The sequence below is a fragment of the Chamaea fasciata genome, unplaced genomic scaffold (genome assembly GCF_029207755.1).
Source record: "Chamaea fasciata isolate MVZ Bird 193981 ecotype frontalis unplaced genomic scaffold, bChaFas1.0.hap1 SCAF_10, whole genome shotgun sequence".
Classification (NCBI taxonomy): Eukaryota; Metazoa; Chordata; class Aves; order Passeriformes; family Sylviidae; genus Chamaea; species Chamaea fasciata.
In genome coordinates, this window is record NW_027094095.1 from 14,992,587 (window position 1) to 15,015,758 (window position 23,172).

The 23,172-nt window shown below is 39.1% G+C and overlaps 1 long non-coding RNA gene across 1 annotated transcript; it reads right to left on the reverse strand.

Annotated features, from left to right (window-relative positions):
• Positions 1 to 1,286: 1,286 nt before the first annotated feature.
• Positions 1,287 to 20,726, reverse strand: LOC136294331 (uncharacterized). The gene is made up of 3 exons (XR_010722371.1): positions 20,618 to 20,726; positions 18,942 to 19,077; positions 1,287 to 1,406 (listed from the first exon to the last, which is right to left on the reverse strand). It is a non-coding gene; the product is annotated as an uncharacterized lncRNA (long non-coding RNA).
• Positions 20,727 to 23,172: the final 2,446 nt, after the last annotated feature.

Below are 23,172 nucleotides of genomic sequence, written 5' to 3' on the forward strand. Positions count from 1 at the left end.
TTAGGGGTTGAACAGCCCTTTCACTTTTCCCTTTCTCCTCATCTGACATCACACTGGCCACCCTATACAGAGCGGCAGAGAGGGAAGGAGCAGCATTAGGCAGGTGCTGCTGGTGGTTTCCACTTGCTGCCCATGCTCCCCAGGGCACTCCTCATAATCATGGCCACATTCTGCAGACAGGTTTGGTGCTGCAACATTATTCTCTATCTACAGAACTCCGTTTCATGCAGTCTGGTCTTCATTCATACTTTGTTACTGCATTTTCCACTTTTGAAGGCTCACTGTAGGACAGAGCCATATTTTGTGGCTGGAATCCTCTGTTTCACTCAGATTCGTTTCACATCAAGTCTCTTGTGTACAAGTCATAACAAAAAATGTTTGGTGGAAAAGTAATTTATAAACCATAAATAGAACTATTTAGTCCCTGTTTTTATCAGTGCAGACCAACACAGCTCTTAATTGCAAAACTGACCTGGTTCCAAAGCAAAGGCCAGCTGTGTCTAATCATCCAGGGGATGGACCAGAGCACACCGAATAAAGGAAATGGAAAGTAACACCAAAATGTTTTAAGATGTAAAATGACACAACGTTCAATGAACACTTGCCAACATCATCTCTAATTACTGCAGTGATTAAGTAGTAAAGAATTTGGTCCCAGGGGATTGCAGTTCTGAAGGAAATACAGTGCCATGTGTTACAGAATTTTTTCTTGCAAATCATTATGGAAATCCTGCTTCCTCTGGTTCTCCTAACAAACTCCTTCTTTGCAAAAACCATGCTTCATTTGTGAAGTGCAGAGGGAGTGTAGCTTGCCTGCTTCTGAAGATTTATGTCTTTATTGCCATGTATTCAACTTGCCTTTTTTAAAAAAATCCTTTTATGTCGCTAAAGAAAGAAGCATAGAAAGCATTACGTATTTGCATACTGTAAGGATTCCTCTCATCCTTGCTGAAGAACAAACAGGGAATAGGGGAGGGCTAGATAAAAGCATTGAGACCTTAACGCAGCATGGCAATGGCCTAACAAACAGCCAGAGAAACTGCAATTAATGCAAGACCAGTTTAAAATCATAGTCCCAGGGGACACCCTAGAAGATCTTGTTTAGAAGTACTTTCTTCTTTTTCATAATTCTATTAACCATGAGATCAAAATTTTTCCAGCGAAGCACAACAAAAACACCTTAGGTTGAATAACAAAAGCATTTGGATTGATTTTAATTTACAGGTTTAAACTTTCTGTAACTCTGGATCAAAATGTCTATTGTACAAGCAAAATATGTCTCTCACCATAGCATGCTCATGTTTATTGTGTTTTATTCTCTCAGCAGGTGTCCCTAAATGTATGCTGTGTTGTCATCTTTTCATTCAGTGAAGGAAGTGGAAAAAAGTCCTTTTCCTCTTGCAGATCTAGAATAGGAAACAAAGGACAGAAAGAGAATAACCATGGACCTCCTTCTCTGTTCTGTCCTGATTTTTTTGCATCAGATCCATGTCTCTGCTGTCTTCCTACCCTTTGCTATACAGAGCTTCCAAACATGCCATGGCATGTTCCACAAAGAAATATTTAGCTCTCACAGGGCACTTTTATCAGCACATCAAAGCAGCACAATTATCCCCATTTCACTAGTGCAAAAACCAAGACTCAAACATGGTCTGTACGGAATATGCACGGCAGGGAAACAGTGCTGTGTGTTCCCAGGCTGAGCGCCATACACATCCATCAGAAATGGGGCACTTCTGTCTGCCATGCACAGAGAGGTCAAGGGAGAGGAGAAGGAAAGAGGGGCACTAGAATATAACACCCTGGGGTTTAAGCTTTCTGTTGTCCTAAGGAACATATAAAATCAGTCATAAACACATGAAAACAAGATCAACTGATTTCAGACATAGCTTTTAGAGAAAAATCTAACACATGGTTAAATGTGAGCGAGAAATGGTGTCATGGGCAGTTCCTGGCTGTCAGCTGTGCCCCAATAGCCTGGCTGTGTGTGCTGCTGGGATGTGGTCAAATGTATGAGCAGAATGAAAAACAAAGCCTGCTACAGTAGTAAATTAAAATGCTTCCTCTTGCTTCTGAGTAGAGATGAGGTTTAGCTGGAAAGGCAACAGATGCTCTGAATTTCAGTGTTTAAAATGAGACATTGAGACTCTTCCTTTTTAGCCAAGTTGTTACGAGTATGGGAGAAGATGCTCTTTTTTTTCCTCAGCATTGAATAAGATGTTAAACTTAGTTTTCTAAGCTCGTTTCATGAATCATTCATGATCAAGTACAAATTCTCGCAAACTCACAAGCTTCCTGGTCGAGAGCACTGAACCAGCAAGAAGACTGTTTAGGGAGATTTAATAGGGAATGCCAAAAGAGTTAGAAATACGACTGGAAGGATCATAAGCAGTAGGTGAATTCATTGGACCAGAACACTTATCTGTTGCTTCAGCCCCATTTGTACTATCAGCAATGCTGATAATAAAAGTGTTGCAGATTTTGCACAGAACTTCAGATTCTCAAATTCTTTTTTTTCAATACATCTGTAGTTGTTATTTCTGTGAAGGGCATCATGCCATCCTGCAGCACCTTGTGACTCACTGAAATTCTGTTTTTGAGACTTAGCAGTATGAAGTTCTAAGTAAGTCATGCAGAGAAAAACACTCATTTTCGATAAAATAGATCAAATTGTGTTTACAGTGACCAAAAAAAAACTTCCAATAAATATTGCCCCCACAAAATCTGACAAGACAACCAAATTTAGAGGGAAATAGATTAGCTGACTGGCAAATGTATTGAACTAAGACCATATGTTTGGGAAGCACTGAAAGCAAAATTCTCCATGCAGTTTTTCCTGTCCCCTTTTATGCACTCACTCACTCAAAAAGAAGGTGCACGTTTCTCTGGCATCTGCTCCCACTACTTGTAACCTTGCCAAGGGAGGGCGCAAATGGAAGAAGGATGGGTCTGGGGCAGACATGCTAAGGGAAAAGGAAGGTTAAAAGGACTTAATGGCTGTAAAGGGAGCAAAGAAAGTGTACCCTGCTTGTGAAATGGCCAGGTGAGGGTCAGGTTATAACAATGCTGCATCAACAGCACAGCCAACATGAAGAGGATGGTCAGCCTTCAACGCCCCATGGCAAAGAGAGCTGCCTCTCCAGGAAGGGATGCTCTTGCTCTCTTTGCACCTAATTTTCCAGCACTGCCTCCCTAACTTCCAAACAACAGGTCTAGTTCCTTTTTATTTTAATAACTACTGCCACTGGTGGAGGTGTGGACATCACCCATCAGCAAACATAGTGGTAACCCTCAGCTGATGATTTGGGAAATGAACGTGCACATTCACAGGATCCTAAATTCTTCAGGGCCAGAAACCTCTGGTACCCAAATTCCTCTATATCCATCCAACATTTGGTTGAACTATCTCCAAACCAGACCAGGGCTTTCTGGCAGCACCATAGAAAGCTCCCAGAGGCACCAGTTTGCAATTACCTGTCAGAAATATGACACAAGAGATCAGGGATGGCAGGCTGCCACCTCTGTCACTCACCAGCAAAGGAGATTGGATAGAGCCCATTCAGTCATGATTTTTCAAGTCCTGTAACACCTGCATGACGTTATCAAAACACAGGAACTATTGTAATCAGAGACCTCACCTACAGCATTTTCATACAAACTGAGTACACACAAAATGCAATGAGAAAGTAATTAAACTCTTCTACAGCTTGCCAGTTCATATTTTTGTTTGAAACTTAGGTGTAGTGGAAAGACGTGTAAAAAATGCTGATAGGCTAAGCTTGATTTTTTTTTAAGAAAATAATTGTGCTCTAAAAAAGGCATAACATTATTAATTTATGTTAAATATCAGTTGGTTTTGGTTTTTATCAAAACAGCTCTGGCTTTCTTTTTTACTGCATTAAGAGATAATCAGGAGGGTTTATATTTTAGGCTTGTGCTGTTGTAAAAACAAAGAATTGCAAGGTTCCTAAACTGTTCTAAATTGCATTTGAACAGAAATGTACATAAACTTTCACCTTTTTGAAAGAGTAAAATCTATGTATTGCCTTAAAAAGGGCACTAAATGGCTCCTGCATTTAGAACTGGATGGCAAACTCTTTTACTGCAGCGTCTGAGATGCCGCTGCTGGCCTTTGCTCTAGTGTCAAGCATCAGCCTTAGTGGCATTGCAATTTCCCTTCTGGAAACAAGTTGGTATTTGTGGACCATATTACACTGAATGAAATTTGCAGTCTCTGATGCCTGCTAGTGGGACATTTGTTATATGCTCTGTTTTGAATGTAGTAATACATATTTCAGTGTGGCACTGCTTCTTCAAAAGATTAAAAACCTCTTAGTCCTTTGAGACTTGTGTCAGCATCCGATTTCATGTGCACGGTATTCTTTAAATATTAATATGGGGCAAGGTCATGCTCTCTTTAACCCCCAAAACGGAGTTAGTAAATCATGATCTGGCAGTAAAAATATCCAGGGCACATCAGTATTTGTTTAGGGCAAAATCTAAATTCAAATTAAACTAAATTGGCCACTGGTATTTTTATAATCGCATATACGTAGCATCTTATTTGTGGGCAGGGAGGGAAATATGGATATTCTGTGAAACTGTAGTTGAAACATATTTATTAAGATGATATTAATAAAATCTCTGCCATTAACAAAAGAGAAAGAATGTCTGAAATACCAGTTAAATAAATCTAAAGTGGGAATTCTGAAGCTCTTGAGGAAAATCTGCTGCTGTCATATCTTATGTTGACTGCAGCAAAATGAGTCAGTTTACACCAGATGAGCAGAAGTCTTTTGGGCTCTCCTCTGAGCTGAACCACTGATTTACAGCATGACACTGGTAGTCTCTTTGACCTCTTTATATGCCATCCGTCCCGCTAAGGAGCAGGTGGAGGGGGTGCTGTACCTTCCTGGAAACCGGCTGATAGCCCCAAATAGACTTTCCCTAGGCAAAATAAAACATTTCAGAGTTAAATTTCTTGAGAGAGGCTGATGGGTTAGCCTTGTAATTCTCGATACATTACCATTATATGTTTTCCGGAGCTCAGCTCCCAATGCAGCTGAGGTTCATGCCACACATAACTAACCATATTTGTTTTGCTGCCAGGGGACCTCCCTTGCTACAGAGATGGGGAATGGCTTTAGCCTACAAAAGAGAGCCAATTGAACTTTGCAAGGAGTCAGTATTGTGAGCCTATGACCTTTCACATGAAGTACTTAGAGGGCAACAGAGAGGTAGCAGAGTCTGGGGAGAGAGTCTTCACCTAAGCATTGGAAAATACAGGGAGACAAATAATTTAAATTTAAAAATACAGCAAATGCACTTGTTAAATAGACAGTGAATGTGTGATTCTCATTTAGAGCAGAGAACAGTGTAGTTCAGGTTCAGCATTAGTGATTTGAACTACGAAACAGGCAAGATTTTCCTTACAGAAACATCTGAGACAAAAGGTGATCATAAATAATCAGCTAAAGTAGCTCTATTTTGCTCTTTGCTTTGCTCCCTAAAGTTGCCAATTATTTTAAATTATGTGTATAAATTCTGTGATGTGGACTGTTATGTCCATTGGGAGATGTGCTCAGGCTTTTAAACTCATTTCCTCTGGCCCTTTTACTTTGGTCTGAGCCCAAAAATGTTTTATGGGCCTCACTGGTAGAGGTAATGGGAGTCTGTGGATCAGGTCATGCAAGCTGCATTACACTAGACACAAGACAGACACGTAGAAGTGTGCAGAACAGACTTGGAGTCGCCAAGATGCAGCAGAAGCACAAGAGTCTTTAACACTACAGAGTGATTTAAGCACTGTTTAAATCAGCCCGTGTCACCATTTCTGGCAGGTTTCTCAGCTCAGTAAAACTGAGCTTCAGCAAGGAAGATCCTCCCAGAACCTTAACCTGATTTTTGGCTGTGGCTTCTAGTCTGGGATCCATGAATGCTTGGAGTCTGTGGATCCATTCTGAAGGCTCTGCAGAGATAGTGAGGTATTTTCGGTTTGCTATGCAGATATTTACACCTCCACCAAAATCCACAGATTACAAAGTTTGATTTAAGACTTTGTTCCCATATATAACAATTTGATACTAATACTTTGCAGTCCCTTTTTCACAGATGGATTTTATCAACAGGTTCAGAACACTTTCCCAAAGCTCACTAAGCAGCCCTCTCCTGCTAAAAGCTCACTGGAGTTATTCTGGAATATTTAAAACTGTGTGAAAATTCAATCCTGCCTGATTATCCTGAGGCATTACTCATGTAAATCAGACTCCAAACAGAAAAAGATCTTACTCTGAGGAGGATGCAGGAGCGAAAAAACAAGACGATGGGCAATGAGAACACCAAAAAAGAAGCAGATTAATTGACAAAATAAAAGACTGGGGAAGGAGAAGGAGAGGGAGGAAAGGCTGAACAGAAAAGAAGCAAATCTAGAAATTAGCCTGTAGGAGTAGAAAGGCACGTTAATTCTCTCTACACCATCTCTTTTAGCTTGGAAGACAGCAAGGACAAGGGCTCCAAACACTGCCCCGGTGCGGTGGCAATGGCTGTGAGGTGACATACGGCAGCCAACACCCCTTGGTCCCCAGCCAGCCCTGCGGGAGCTCTCCACCCTTGAGATTCCTGCGGCAGGGACCAGACCCACTGCTAAATGCCAGTCACACAACTATTAAAACCCCAACAAGTAAGCACAAACAAAAAATGTGACTGAATTTAAAGCAGGTAAATGCCCTGCTCAGAAAAGGCTCCCAACTGCCCCAGGAATCCCAACCATCCTTCAGCACAAAGTGTACAGCCCCTAGGAAGCACAGAGCAGTCAGAGATGGAGGAAACCTGGAAAAAACCTAGTTTTCCAAGTAAGACAGCAGAACTGTGGTTTCAGAGTGCTCATTTTAGCCAAACGAGGGAGCTGCATCTGCTCTGGCAAATGATTTGATTGCATAGCCCCTTCTAGAGAGTGAACAGAATGTCAGCAGCACAAGGAGTCACCATTCCCAAGGGCATCTTTCTGATGGCTGCTTCAATATCCTGGTGTTTTTAGACACACACACACACACAAAAACTGATCCCCAAGACATCAGAGAGCAAAGGCTAGGGCAGAAGAGAAAATGCAGACAGCCAGTCTGGGGTTGGGATTGTCTGAAGAAATGCTCAGAAGCAAAACCTGTTTCAGAAGAAGGATTCTGGCTTGTCAAGAACAGAATTAATGACAAAGAAACAGCAATTAGCATGATTTTAAATATTCCTCTAAAATATGCTATAAATCGTTTTGCCCTTGGGAGAGCCAGAACAAAAGATGAGCATAAAACTGCAGGCAAAATGCAAAAGTCTCCGTCTCACTGTGCAGGCAGATGGAGATATTTAGTAAATCCTCTACAGTCTTCTCTCGGCTATAAGGAAAAGAGGGAAAAAAAAGCTGCCCAAAGTTTCAGTCAATATTTACCTCTTGGGTTAATAAATTGTGATCCTGACCTCAACAAAAGTCAATATCTTCTGATTATTATACTCAGGCACCTTTTTATTTGTACTCACTCATTGTATAATGAGTCACCCTTTTCCACTGGCAACTTCACTTTCATTTTGAATGTCTGAATTGAACAATCATTTATACTCCAAAGGCATAAGACAAAATTACTATAAACTAGAGCAGTAAAATGTGGACATAGGTTGGTATTTCCAGCGAATGAGCAAGTTTGGGCAGGGGGCGGGCAAAAAGGATCAAGGATTAAGTACAAAAAATAGCTGGTTTAAATCCTCTTTTAAATACCTCTGAGTGACAAGGAGCAGAGAGAGGAAAGCCCTGAACTGTGATATTAAATACAATTAGGCTGCAAGGATGGCAGAAAAGAAAAGGCAACAATCTGGCCTAAATAGTAAACTTATTTTAAGGGAACATTAGTAGCTTTTCTCTCAGAAATAAGCAAAAGCAACAGCAGAAAAATAAATGCCAAGGGCAACATGTATAAACTCACATACTTTGCAAAGCTAAGCCACAAAGACAGATCTGAACGAAAGTTGAACACACTTGCTGCTTCATTAGAGGTGGACTAGGCCAGAACTGGAGGGAGAAAATTCAGGGTGTTATTCTCATAATTATGTAATGTTTTATATAATACCACAGGTGTGCACTGTGCTTTCCCAAAAGAAATCAAAGCACAGCCTCCCCCAGCAAGATCAAGAATCAGCTAGAATCACATTTTTGCTCTTCAACTTCTCATTGTTTGAACATCCCCCACTGACTATAATAAAAACGTTCTTTGGGCTTACAAGGCTTGTGATACTGGAAAGATTTTCACCCACATAACCCACTAATTCCATCTCTTTTTTAAAAAGTAAGTAACTTTACCAGTTTAAGTTTGTCTGGCTTGACATTATTCTACTATTAATCCCACTCTGGCAAACAGTGGTGAGAACAGCACATTTCTAGCTTAAACATAGTAATTTTTGAATAGTGGAAAATCAGAAAGAGCAAATTACGATCGAATCAATCATGATCTGGCTTTGTGAACACTAATAAGCCCCAAATAAATCACCCTAGCATATTTCTTCTAAAAAACACATTCTAGATAGGCACGGCACTATTCTGACACCGTATTACCATGTATTGTAAATAAAAATTAGTTCAGTATGACCAAAGAAAGCAACTTATAGGAAAAAAAAAAAAAAACTTAGGAGTGCAGAAGCACTATTTTCAAACTGGAAAAGAAGCTGTCATTTTCAGAGGGGATATTCAACCCAGTATTTATTGGTTGAATAGGTATTTTTGTATTAACTGACAATACTTTGCTTAAATTGCATATATTCAAAAACATGCATCATATTCAGAAGCAGCAGAGTTGGGCAACATAAGCTTCAGGAAAAGGATGTCATCATAAGTAGATTTTCCCTTCTACTTCACAAATCCAGCTTCCAATTCACATGCTATAAGCACATTTTAAATAGAGACCAGCAGACGAAGTTGTTTGGACAGATCATACACCAAAAATCAGGTGATTTTCTAAAATGGAATTACATAAAAACAGAATTTAAGAAAATCTCCCCACAAGAAGCCACAAGCCAGAGCCTGACCATGCTGAAGCTCAATATATTACATTCATTTTATGTTCACAGATCTGCTCCTACTAAATTCGGATGTTTTTCAGCATTAACTTACTTGAGATCTTTTATTTCCATCTAATGAGTTTTATCAGCAACTGCCACCATTACCACACTGGTGCCAACAAGCAGACATGCTAATTCATGTGCCATTAAACAGCATGCGTATCCATAGGGGAAGGCTGGAAACTGTCTTGGGAATGGAAATGAATGAAGTTTCAGTAGGTTTGAATAAATCTGTGGGCACTTTGCAGCTATAGAAGATTTTCATCTATAGCCTCTATAATAGCTTGGAAATGACAACTAATTTAAATGCATCAGCATCTACAGACAGAAACAGCAATAAGGTGGGCAAAGTACAGCCAGATGCAGTGGTTTCTCAAAGCATGCTTCCAGGGACAAGCGTGCTCTTGAAAAGAAAATATTCCTTCATATACTGTAGCAGACTAAGTTGAAGTACCCATGAAAAGCCTCAGACAAAGCATAAAAATCCACAGATTTGGTTGACAGTGATTGGAGCCCAAGGTACTCTAAGCCAAACTTCTTCATAGCAACCTTCTCCGGCTAAACTCAGAGTAATTTATCTAATTGTGATGAAATAAGCAAAAATGTCCCAGTCAGCTTCTCCATACTGGGCAAGAGTACAAGCTGAACTTCTCATTCATGTTTGTGAGGAAGGCCACTGCACTGTCTGCCAATAGCAGCATCCCCAGCCAGTCGCACTACTGATGCGCTGTAAGTACAATGATCACTCCATGTTATAGAGAAAAACGTAGCTATGACATATTTAAGCATTATAAAATGTTTTTTTTCTGTGTTTTCACTCTTTGCTACTTAAAGGACAAAAGTCAAAGGACCTGAAGCAATGGTCAGCCTTGTGGAAAGCTAAGCCCTCAGCCCACATAGTTTTAGTTAGTGTTTATCTGCACACAGGTTTTCAATTGGTCAAAACTGAGGATGAGACAATTATCCTTCCCTCCTACACATTTCCAGAACAGAAACTGCATAAACAGAGAGAAGAAATAGAACTGAATTCCAAATAAGTCTGGGGTTTTTTGCAGGTCATTTGGAAATATTGCTCTTGTGGGAGGTACACTTCTCAAGGTCACTTTCACCATGCTGAGGTCTGACAGAAGAGCAGATAATTCCCATAATGATATTTCCATGAGGTTAGACAGAGAGAGCAGGAGAACTTCTCCAAGGAGGGAAAAGGTCCTCGCCATCAGCCACAGTGCAGTAATTCCCAGCTTGGAATGGCACTGCAAGTGATGGCACCAGGGTGGGAGCACAGAAGGGAACTGAATCAAGAGTCAGCAGAAGAGAGCGCCTCACCAGGCAGCAGAGCAGAGCTGGGACCAGGAGTTTGGATGGGGTGGTTTTTCCTCTCTGCCCACCTGCCCCAGAGAGTTGGGACCCGGGGTTTGGATGGGGTGGTTTTTCATCTCTGCCCTCCTGCCCCAGAGATGCAGTGCTGCCAGCACAGCCATGCTGGACACAGCGCAGATGCTGGGCACAGCCCGGGCTCCACTCTGAGCCTGGGGCAGCCCCCTCTCCACTGACACCAGGACACCAAATGGCTCCAAGACAAGGGTGCCAACCTGGAGTTTGTTTTTAAATTCACAGCAAGCCAGTGCAAAGAGCAGAGAAGATGTTTGATGCATTTATCATAGCCTGTTCTGCTAAAGAGATTCAGTGAGTCTCCGAAATTAGTACAAGTTCCTGAATCCTAGAGAAACATAAGAGGGTCTTGTGAACTGAGGAAGGAGGCAGATGGTTTCTGCAGTGGAAAGCAACAAATTATTTTTGCTAGAGGATTTTTGAGTTACTAAGGGTCATTTCTACTGGCAGTCAAGATACTAACAGATATAAATGTTATAAAATTGCAATTCAACAGCTATTTCTTCAGTCACTCACTACAGAATGTATGTGATTTTAATTAATAAGTTTAATGTCTTCAGATGGGTGGATTTCTGTTTTCTTCTATGCTCTGTCTCCTCTTTATTTTTTGAAGCAATAACCTAAAATATAATGTACTGACCAGAGCATAATAGAATGGACTAAAATATAAAAATAATACTTGTTTACAATACAAGGCATAGATTAATATTAGCAAGTGTTTGGAAGCACTGAAAGAACGTTTTCAGTCCCCACCTTTATGATCAAGTAAATCCTAGCTTTATGCAGAAAATAATATTCAATAAGGAATACAATCTAAATCTTGAATTATATAAAAATCACAACATGTATTTTCTGTGCTCCTCTAAAATTCAATAAATAGTTCAATAGATCATCTTTATTCCTTTCACCCTTCTGGGGAAAAAATGATTATTAGGCAAAGAGCTTGCAGGCCAAATTTCAATCTGAAAATAACCTTTATAGCTGAGTTATAAAACAATGAGAATACGGGTTTATGATGTGAAAGTTCATGCAGGCTTTACTGCTTTGGCATGATTGGTGAAGTTGTATTAAAAATAAATAAATTAAACAAAACAAAGAACAAAAGAGAAAAAACAGCAACGACAACAACGACAACAACAACAAAAAAACCAAAACCAACAACAACAACAAAACCACAGCCTCCCCCCAGGCATTCTTCTCCTTTGACTAAATAAAAGAACTGTATGCTATCATGGCCATATAAATCTAAAGTCTTAAACCACTCCACCCTTATTATCTCTTCTAAAAGAAAAATGTTTATAATAATATATATATTGACTTTAGCGTTTTGTTCAATAACAAGATTTACTGCCCCACTCTTCAGTCAATTGTAACCTCTTTGGGTCAACAAATCCTGATACTGATCTCAATACAAGTCAATACCTGCTTATTACTTACCTCCGCATTTAGACGCCTATCACAAATTCATATAGGCATCCCGTTGGCAAGCAGAAATTATTACTTTCTGCTTAATTTTTATACAAAATAGACTTATGTGCTTTTACCACAGTCATTTTTAAAGCCATGAGATGATGCTGTGTTTTTGAAAAACAATATTATACATTAATTTCTGGAACTAAAGAGCTAAAGCTGTTTAGCTTCTCTGATGTTTCTATAAAAATTCACAGACCAACTTTCTTGCAGTTCCTATTTTTTCCCATATAAAATGTAAATCATTGATCTGATATTTTGTCCATAGCAAGTGAGAAGGGCAAATAATAGGAGGATTGAAAAGCTAGTAGCAAGTAACAATACACAAGCTAATGTCTCAGAAGTTCAACAGAAAAATATACTAATCACTTCCTTGGTTGCATTTGTGTAATGCTAACATAAAAAATGAGCCTGAAAATCATTATTATGCCTGCATTTGTATATGAATTCAGCCTGTACTTTCAGAGTCAACCTTTGTATCATCTATTTGGTACCTAAAGTGTCAAACATTTGCTATGCAAGGATAATTGAATCAGATTTTGTGTCCTATGTATGAACAGATCAAATGGATATCTATTTGTGATGCAATCCAAAGGTTTGTACAAGAATCTTATCACAGAGTTAGACAATGAGAAATGCATTTTAATATACTGTCTCATTTGACTTGGTCTTGAAAATTTGATTTACTTACATCAAGCACGTAAATAGGAATTGACTTTATTTCAGAATAGAAACTGAGAAAATACTGGTACAGAAGTCTTGAACACATGGGAAGGAAATGTCAGAAGTTATGTTCAAAAACGCTTTTAGAAGTGTCTGAAGCACCTGCAAGAAACATCACTGTACTGGTCCTAGTTGTACATGCAGTACCATACTGGTTGTGTCAAACGCAGCAGACAACAGATGGAGCAATGACCCTAACCCTGAATACTAGTATTTTGTTCTCTTCTCTTGAAATCTTCATCTCAGAACATCACAAATGGCAATGAGAGTATTTGTATTTCAATCAATGGAAGGATGACCAGGATGGAAAGATACAAGTAAAATAATAACAAGGAAAAGTGTGTGCTGAAGATGTAAATATAAAATCAATTTTTAAGTTTTCCTTTTTAGCTGAGCCAGTGCAATTCACATAACACTATGAAAGGCTGGCTTGATGTTGCACATTCCCAACACTGTCCTATTTGCATTTGCATTACTTGAGGTAACATGAGGCTCTACAGTCTGCTATAACTGCTTTCTTGTGTTTGCCCATTAAATCCCAGAGTCTGAAAATCTCCCATAAATTGAAAACTTAGATGTAGTTTATGCACAGGAGATCCCATTCTCAATTTTTGACATCAGGTTTGCAAACACTGTAGGGATGAAAAGTAATGGGGTGCATGAGAATCACGCTCAGACTTACCTAAGAACTGTATTTGACTAACAAGGTGAGCCAATTCAAAATTAAATAGTTTTTCAGGCTAAAAAAAATCAATATTATTTATAGGATATGATAATAGACCTAAAAAAAACATTTCTAGCTTTTAGAAAATAGATAAAGCTACATTGATTTACAAAACATAAGGCATTAGGCTGCTCAGATACATGGAACTATCCTGTAAAAGATCTAGGTCAAGAAACACCAATAAAACTCTCATTCATCTCGTTAGCTGAGGAGCACAGTGAAAGGTTAAGCAAGGTTAAAGTGGTCTGTCTAGCATGTGATATTCCTGCAGGATGACAAGTGTTCTCCACGGCCAGGTTCAGTGACCCTCTCTGACTGCCCAGCGAAGGCTGTGCCCTCTCTGGGTCAAGGGGCTGCAGCAGGGAGGCACCAGGAGCTGCCTGCCCCCATCACACCTCATCCCCAACCATGGCTGACCCTCTGCTGAACCCAGGCTAAAGGCAGTGCCACCATTTACACCCCACAGCTGGAGAATTAGAGCTATAGGAGGTTTGGATCCAAACCACTGGTGGATATACCCCAGGAGAGAAGGCAAGCCCACCTTCCTCACCCCATTCTCTCTGTTGTAGATCTCCACGAGGAGGAGCAGTATAAGTGTCCTGCTGAAGATCAGCCATAGTGGGATACAGCCAGGAGTTATAAGCCAAAATGTACATGACCCAGAGCTGCTGCATGGAACCTCTTCTTATGTACCAAGAAATGGAGCAAAGATCCATCTAATAGGGGGGGAAGTGCTAAAAGTAAACTGCAGTAGTTTCCACAGAATAGAAGAATCCAGGATTTGGGTTCTCTTCCAGAAAACGGTAAGGATTATATTTATTGAACCTGACTGCAACACATTTCATTCACAAGAACTGATATTAGCAAAACCATCTTGCAATTAAAACATTAGTGCATTTTTATGTGATACTGTTTAAAGTGGGTAGACTTTGGATAGAAGGTTATATGAAGAACAAAGGATATAATACTGTAATATGAAGGATGGCAATAATTAACACAGATTAAGTGCTCGTGGAAACACAGCAGAAATTCAACAAAGATCAAGTTCCAGAGTAAGAGAATATGAAGGAAAGAGAAAGAAAAATGAGGACTGTGTAAATGAATATATAATAAATAAAATATACACTAGTACTGATTGTGTAGCACCAGCTAGATGGGAAGAAGCAAAGGGCAACAGGAAGATTGGCCTAAAACCAGAGATTTTCTGCCCTGACTGTGGCAAAGACCTTGGAATATGCTCAGAGGAAGAAATCTCCATGGAGATTCATTAAAGTTGCTCATTATTATTATTTTGCAGATGTGTTTCTACCCCTGCACAAGCCCTGAGGCCCATTCACATTTCCTGAACGTCCTGCAAGATGAAATCTAACTTTGAAATGGGAAGATCTAAATAAAAGTGGTGGTTTAAAATTTTCTGAAGAAGGAGGTGGGCTGTATGCAGAGGGGCCTTGCAACACTGCAACCATGCCATGTTGTTCCCAGCTCTGTGAACTCATCTTTTCCAAGAATCTCCTGACAACTTCAAGTGTCACTTATGTCCCAACCCATCATGTTTCAGGTTTTGATTTCAAAGTATCTTCCCACTGGATTATTGTCCTAATAAAGGATTCTGAATGAGTGTCTTTGTAGTCCAGAGAGGAAAAGACAGATGAGGGGAAGGCAAATACTGAATACTTGAGTTTTCTCCATGCTAACATATGCACCTAGTTTTCTGAAACAGAATTCAGTTGGTCAGGATATAAACCACTGTCACTATTGGCAAAACCTGAGTTCCCTCATTCACTGACTTCTATAGCTGCAGAATTCATAGGAGTGATTACAGCCAGCATATGAGTTGACAATATTTTAATTGAAAATGTTCAGTTGTACTGAAAATTCTTTACTATTAGCCTTTCAGAAGACAAGAGATGATGAGGCTGATGGAGCTACCAACGCAGCCAATTTTTAAGTGGAGTTTTGACTGTGAGGGTTATCATTATGGGAACCTCTGAAGTTCCTACATGTATTACACTAGCAGAAAGTAAAAAGCGCTATTGTGTTATGTATTCTGATCAAGTTTCTCACCCTGAAATAGTTATGATTGTCATCCTTGGCCAGGTTTAAATTGACATTTTTATCACAACATTCCTGGCATAGTACTGCAAGTTACTTGCTTGTGTGTAGTTATCAGCTGGCAAAAATTTAAAAGGCGGTTCGCTGATTAAAATTTTATGCCAAGAGCTATACAAGACAACAAATAACAGAAAGCAGCCAAAGACAGCAAGGATTCTTTGAAAAAAAAATTAGAAAACCTTTACAGAGAAAGGAAAATGATACACGCAAAAGTCATAAATTGCACCTCTTCATTTAATATCTTATAATCAAAAAGCTAATAATTAAAACTGCGAGGGTTAGGTCGGTCAAGTTTTACAGCTGAGCGCACTCCCTGAGCATGCCCAAATCAACACTTATGAGATTAACATATAAGCTCTTCAAATTCTGAATCTCCAAGGTTTATGCTGTCTGTGCATTGTTTGCATAATGCAGTTTTGTACTACTAAAGCACTATGAAGGGATTATTTTCATATTCAGCATATTAAAGATACAGCACAATTCATAGACATCGCACTGTGCTTATGCCTGAGATAGCAGGTACAGTGTCTCACCTTCTGATTTTCTACGAAGCAAATGTAAAAACATAGATGTTTTCAGAGAGAGTGTATCCTTAGTGAAATTAATTCCCCAATGGTTTTATTAAAGTCTGCAAATTGCATTATTTTCCCATCATATTTGAAATATTGCACTTCCTTAATGCTTGCTCTAACCCATGGCATGCCATCTTCCCTGGGGTGTCTAGACATGGTGTCTTAGATTTATGTGTATGATCTCAGTGTGTTACAACATCACTCCTGACTAATGCATTATTACAATACTTACATATATTCCCAAGTGTCACTGTTTTGATTAAAAAATCACCAATCTGCATATGCACACCATCTGTGCTTCAGAGAAGCAAAACATGCAGGATAACATTTGCCTTACTCAAAAGGAAATTCAGATACTACTTTAAAAAAAAAAAAAAAGGAACCCATTTTTATGTTTTGTTTTGTAAAATAACAACAAAAACAAAAAAATGAATACTGTTTCTGTAAAACAACAGTCCGTGCCTCTGACACTTCAAAACATAAGCCTTTTCTTCTCTACACAGCAAGGAGATTTACCTTTAGTAACAACATGTAAACAATTTGCCCTTTTAGAGATAGCAAAGAACATGGGAAGGAAATGTATTGCTGCAATGAATTTTAAAAATCTCAGCTCAGAACAGTAGAGTTTCCAGCAGAAGGGAATGTAGTCAGCAAGTCCTTTCTCAGCTGAAAGCTGCAAGAGTGGTTGTAAAAGATGAATGAGGCCCTTGCTTACTGGGGTGAAATGCTTTTAAAGGACAAGAATCTGCTTATCTTTGATTGATTGCTCAGTCTGATACTTTCCTTTATAAAGTTTATTGACTACAAGCCCATAAATCAAAGAAAAACAAATCACAGTTTCAATTTGGGGGGCATTGACATCCTGCCATCTTGCAGCAATAGCTTAGAAGTCACAGGGCAGGAAGAAGGGATGTGGGGGACTTTTGGAGACAAAAGTATCTACTGCAGATAAACTATCCTTTAAAAATTTGTAAACAATTATTCATTTGTGCCTTATCACATTTTTAACTCAAACGAAAAATGCGGACAACCAAGCTACCTAGGTTATTATTTTGAAGTCCTTAAAGGCAGAATTTACAATTAACAGACATAATTCTCACTGTGCTGCTGTGTGTCTCTCTGGTTCTGTGAGATTACAGTCACATACCCACACAGCTCTCACCCGCTGTAAGAATGTCACATTTACAATTTAAACTATCAAAGCAAGAATCAGATTTCTTTCAGGGGGGTTTGAAGGCTTGGGAAACTCAAAATCTGTGTACTGCAACACCCCACATGTAAAGGAGGAACTAGCCATAGATCTTTCTCCTATGGGGCATACAGTGTAATATGACAGCATGATAATACAGATTAATTTGTGCCATTGACCTTGACGCACTCTTCTATCGTGTATTCTTTTAGAGTCAGCACTCAGGTCACTAGAACATCTGGTATTCAACAAAAAAATTCCCATTCTGAAGTGCTAAATGTGTTGAAACAAATGGTACTGTACTATCATTATACAGTGCAACCTCTCTGCCAGGGGTCTAATTTCAAGGCTACCCTGACTGAACTACATTATTATTAGGGGTTTTGTAATTCGCATCTTGCCATAGTACACAAAATACCTAATTACCAAAAGTAGCCTTTTAAAAGCTGGGTTCTGTTCCATGTAACTGGGACTGACTGTCACTCTCTTCCCATTTCATCGTTGGAGACATCTGGAAGGGCTAAGCCTGCACAGTGCTGAACATCCTGGCCTCGACCCAGCAGAACACTTCAGCAGGCACATGCATGTGTATACACAGCCCCTGTATTTCAGCAAGACAGGTTTTTAGGTTATGCATGTGCTGGAGTACCTTGCTGCGGGTATGGACTGGGTTCACCACATCATTTGGCACTTGCACAATGCTCCATATTGTGCCTACCCCATCTTACACCCTGTTACATTCAGCTTGTGCTTCAATTTATCCTAGTGCTCATCTCTGGGAAAAGCTGATGCAGCCTTTTACAAAGAGGCTGAAGATCTGAGAGATGATTGGTAGCAGAGAGTGGCAGCTTTGTTTTACACGAGTATTTACATGATGTTTAACATGATAAAAAGAGCAAAGGGTGATGACTCTGCCCAGCCTCACCATCCCTCTGACACCACTGCTATCCCCACGCCTCTCTACCACCATTCTGCTTTTCTGCTTGCTCTGCTTCCTGCAGAGATTCTCCACGTAAGCAAACATAAAGGTTATTTTTGTAGGATCCTTGGAAATCCAACAAAGCTTCCATGGGAAGGATTAAGCATTTGCAGGGGTCTGATGACCCTTACCTGACCTGAAGCAGATTGCAACATCAATTAGCATTTCAGCTTTCCCTGTGAGTAAGGATACACACAACCCAAGCTGGGCTCTTCTGCTGTGCTGTGTTTGTGCTGTGAGTCACGGTGGGGTGATTCTCCCCCGCTTCACAAATCTGCAAATTTATGTCCCAGAAAAACAAGCATAAAATGCTACTACTCTGCTTTTTCACCTAATTTTCTCTCCCTCTGCAAGCACGGGCAGAAAGAAAGCATACTAGTAGGCAAGTATTATGCATTTGACAATACCAACATTCTTTTAATAAGGTGAAAAAAGTCCTCACTATCAAAAGCATGGAGAATTGCTATAGGCATTTATGAACTAAAACATGTGAGTCTCAAAGCCTGACAAAGGACCAATACCTTCAGCTGTGGAGAAAAAGAAGACAGCAAAGGCAAGCATGCAGGCATATTTATAAAGAGCAAGGGATGCACATGCTGAGCCAAGCAAAGACGGGGAAAGAGGAAGAGGCTCAAGGTCGTTCAGCACAGAAAAGTAGCAGCCCAGAAAATGCCTTTGACTCACAGCAGGGCTGGAGAAGGAGGAGAAGGTATCAGTTGTGCTGTGGCTTGAGCCAAGGTGAAGTAATTTCCAGTTGTTTCAGATGAGATTTCTGCCATGAGGTCTCAGCTGATCTCCGTGACAAGTTTATATATGGTTACTGAAAAAAAGAAAAAAGTAAAAAACACCCAAACATGACCACTCAATGAGAAGACAGCATTAAGCAATCAGTTGCCATAGACCTAAACTCATTAATTTCTTATAAGATTTCAGCCATCAGTCTGTAGCTGGCAGCTATGGGAGAACTGAGTACAATGAAACATCTTTTAAACATTATTTTTTCAGGCCATCTTCCTGATCTTTTATACTTGTTTGTTCTGCAGTTTCTTAGAAGTTACAACTGCTGAAGGAAGTAGAGAAAATCCAGGGGAAAAAAAAAAAAAAGAAACAAAACAAAACAAAAAAAAAAAAAAAAACCCCACTTGCTCTCCTATGCAGCTTCATGCCGCTGGGTCAGTGATTAACAAAGACAAGGTCCTGCTGCAGGGAAGCTAAATGGAGTTCATTATGGACATGAAAGTTAGCAGGGCCAAAAAGGTGAGACCATAGGAAAGAGGATGAAATAAGAGCCTAACAAGTGTGGATTTTACTTCCTCAGTGCAATAAGGACAGCTTTTAACTACCAACTACTCTAAAAGAAAATCTATCTAGACAATAGTTTCTTTAAGATAGGTATTGTCCGATATACTACAATAATACTGTTTTGCATATACCCAGGAAAATTAAAATTAAAATGTATTTCTTAAAAAAAATTAATGTTGTTCTGCAATGAGAAATCTTTGATTTGCAGATTGAAAATCTAGGTTTATCCTTTTTCCTGGAAAAATTAGGAAAACAGAAGCATTTACATGGAGCAGAATGATGTCATTAAACCTGGATGGGGCATCTACCTAAAACCATCACAAATACATGAGTTTGTCAGCCATGGTCATTGCTTGAATGCTGTGGAAATGTCTGTGCTTCCTGGGAGTGCTTCCTGGCAGCAGCAAACTATCTGGGTAAGGAAACTACAGACAGGTTGCCCCTGTGACACTGACAGAGCCTGGAACTACAGCCAGCAGACACTGGGATATGAGCAGATTTTCTTGGCCCTGAAGACTGCAAGCAATAGCCTCTGTCTCGCTCAAGTAAGTTCTCACCTCACACTGCACTGCTGGGTACCTGGGCAACAATAAAAGGATCAGTTCTCACAAGTATCGTATTTTCTCCCCAGAACTGGCAGTGAGTAATCTCTTTCAGTACTTCTGCTTGTGGACATTTCCACTTTGATTTTATGCTGGCGCTAACTCCTTCATCATTAGAGAACCTGATGTTTTCTGCTACACCTGCCAATGTCCTGTGTGACCAAAGAGTCCATATGGCTTTTCCACCACCCTCCCACAGAGATGTTTGAGTAGGTGGCAGTCAAGTGGTGACACGAGGCACTGGCTACTATAGAAGCTGCCTAGAAGTGGGACTTACCTGCAAAAGGCATATGTGATGGTAAGGCTAGAAAATCAAATACATGTCAAAATAAGTTATCTGCTTAACCTCAAAAAATCAGGCCAAAAGGAGTTATGAAAAGTAACAAACTAAATCTCAATGAACCTTCAGTTCACAATAGATCAAAGGCTCTTGAAGAGGAGTGTGTAGGCAAATACCTTGACAAGAACATGTATCCAGCGACTTCAATGTGTAACTAAAAGTTTCAGGGAAACAAGAGGATGAAACGCGATTGGAGGTTCTTGGTTCCAGGATTGTCTGACACCTAGAAAACTGCAAAGAAAAAGAAAATTGGATAAATAGGTGATGAATAGTAATATATTACTTAGTCCCTCCAAGCAACCCTGTCAAGGATCTCTGCAGAGATTAGCTCTGCCCATAATTTCACCTGTGTACCACCATCTTCTTTATTTCTTTTGTTGTTAAGGTTTTCGTGTGACATAAATTACTCTTTTGAATTATTAACCATAATTCCACTTTTACAGGGAGTGGAATTTAGACCTTTTATGAGATATTTAGGAGATGATCTGTTGTCTAAGCAACCCTTAGAATAGGCAAGAAAAATCAGATGTAAGAGTAAATTAATGTGGCATTAACTTGCTTCCAACAGCTTGTTAATGGAAACAAATTCAATAAGCATCACATCTAAGGAGGGAGAAACTGTCCCCATTTGTACTGTTGTGCAAAGCAAACCTCAAAATAAAGCAGGAGGATGGACATAAAGAGCTACTTATCATGAGCCTCTCTAAACAAGTGCAGTCTCAGCAGAGAAGACAGCAATGAAAAAAATGCACATCTGGGTAAACTAGGCAAGGATAAAGAGGAGCCAATGGGGTAAAAAAAAATGTAAACTTTTAGTAATCATTAAGAATTTTGATTAAACTTCCTAGGACTTTAGAGCCACCTTGGGGCTGGTACACCAGCGCTCTGTGATTTAAAATTCTGAAGTATTTGGGTGAAAATCTGTCTTGCAATAGCAAAAAAAAAAAAAAAAAAAAAAAAAAAAAACAAACAAAAAAAAAACCCACAACACAACACCCAAAACCCCCCTAAATAAACCCAAAAAATGCTGAAATAATAGCAAAATAACTACCATATTGGCACATGGTGATAATCATTTTAAGAATACTGCTAAACCATGTAAGATCTTGAAAATATCATACTTTTAACTTTGCTCCCCACTGTTACATGCTCTCAGACTTGAAGAGAAAATGAAGAGCCTTATTTTGCTCAGATAATAACAGTTATAAAAATAGATTAACTGTCAGTATCATGAATTAATATCACACAAGTACAGAGGCTCAAATAATAGGTTTAGGCCATAAGCAAAGGAGCAAGAACACAAAGCTTATGCTTTGACCTGGGAAAGGATACCCACATCACTACTGCAGAAAAATCCTTACCTAAAATGAAATTTGTATTTCATAATTCTGTGTGCTTTCAAAATCTATATTTTGTTGTGTTCTATGTGGAGACAGTTTTTGATATTAAACCATTACGCACTAGCTACAAAAACTGATGCTCAAGATAAAAATCTACAGCTTTTAGTTCATGCTTTCAAGGTGGTTTTTTTTTTCCCTTCCCTTCCTTTTTTTTTTTTTTTTTAAAAAAAAAAAAAAAAAAAAAAAAAAAAAAAAAAAAAAGAACCTCTGAAAGTCTAAATGGTAACATGTTTCAAGTAGCTGCTCCTTCCCTGGAGTTGAACAAAATTGAAAAGATCAAAGTTAGTGCAATCTTGTTCAAAGGTGAAGAGGTGAAATCTTATGTGTGCTGGAGGATCAGAGCAAAGAGAAATGTACAATGCTTAGTGTGCGACACCTGAAGCCCACTTTCATCAAGGTACCTCATTTTCATCTGAATTCAGAAGGTATCTCATTTAATGGTAAAATAAGGAACAGCATAGATTATCTTGGTTACAAAGAAGAGAAGCCCTTGTCCAACACTGAAAAGTAAACATCACTAATAGGTGAAAATGGTCAATTTTTTTTTTTAGAATTACTAAGTTCACCACATTAAATTCTATATTCCCTCTTTAAGTAACATTTATATAATTGAGTAAGATGAAGCCATTACACCCACGGTACTTCGAGAATCATAACACTGTTGATAGTTTCTGTTGAGTTTCTTGAAAAAACACTGTTTTGAAGAGGACTGCAGAGAGGGACATCTAAAAAGGGTATGTTTTTTTTCCATAAATCTTCATGTGACTGATGTGCCCTGACATAATGTATCACAATGAAATACAGCTGCCAAAAAAGAACTTCAAATTAAGCCCTTTTCTAGAGAAAGGGGGAAAAAAAAGTGATAAGAAAATAGGTACCTTTTCAGCAAAAGCTTTTAAAGCCTTAAAAGCACAGCAAGTAAAAAAGTTCTCTCAATTTTGTCTAAGTAACTAGAAGCTAAATGGGGGGAAAAGGGTATGGAAAATAATGCTCCAGCCTCTCTGAGAATTGGAGACACACTGAACACAAGACACAGTTACATAGGAAGAAAAGATGATTTTAATGTCCTTGTCCTACCTTGTCATTTTCAAACACAGGGAAGATCCACTTTCAAATTATTGGGAAATGTGTTACATTATGCTAACAATGCTAGTCGAAGAATATTTTAGCATAAACATGAACTTAGACATGGCAAAGTGGCCACATTCAGAAGCTGAACTGAGTCACATTTCAATTGTTTCTTTTTGACTATCTAGAGTTTCTTTTGTATT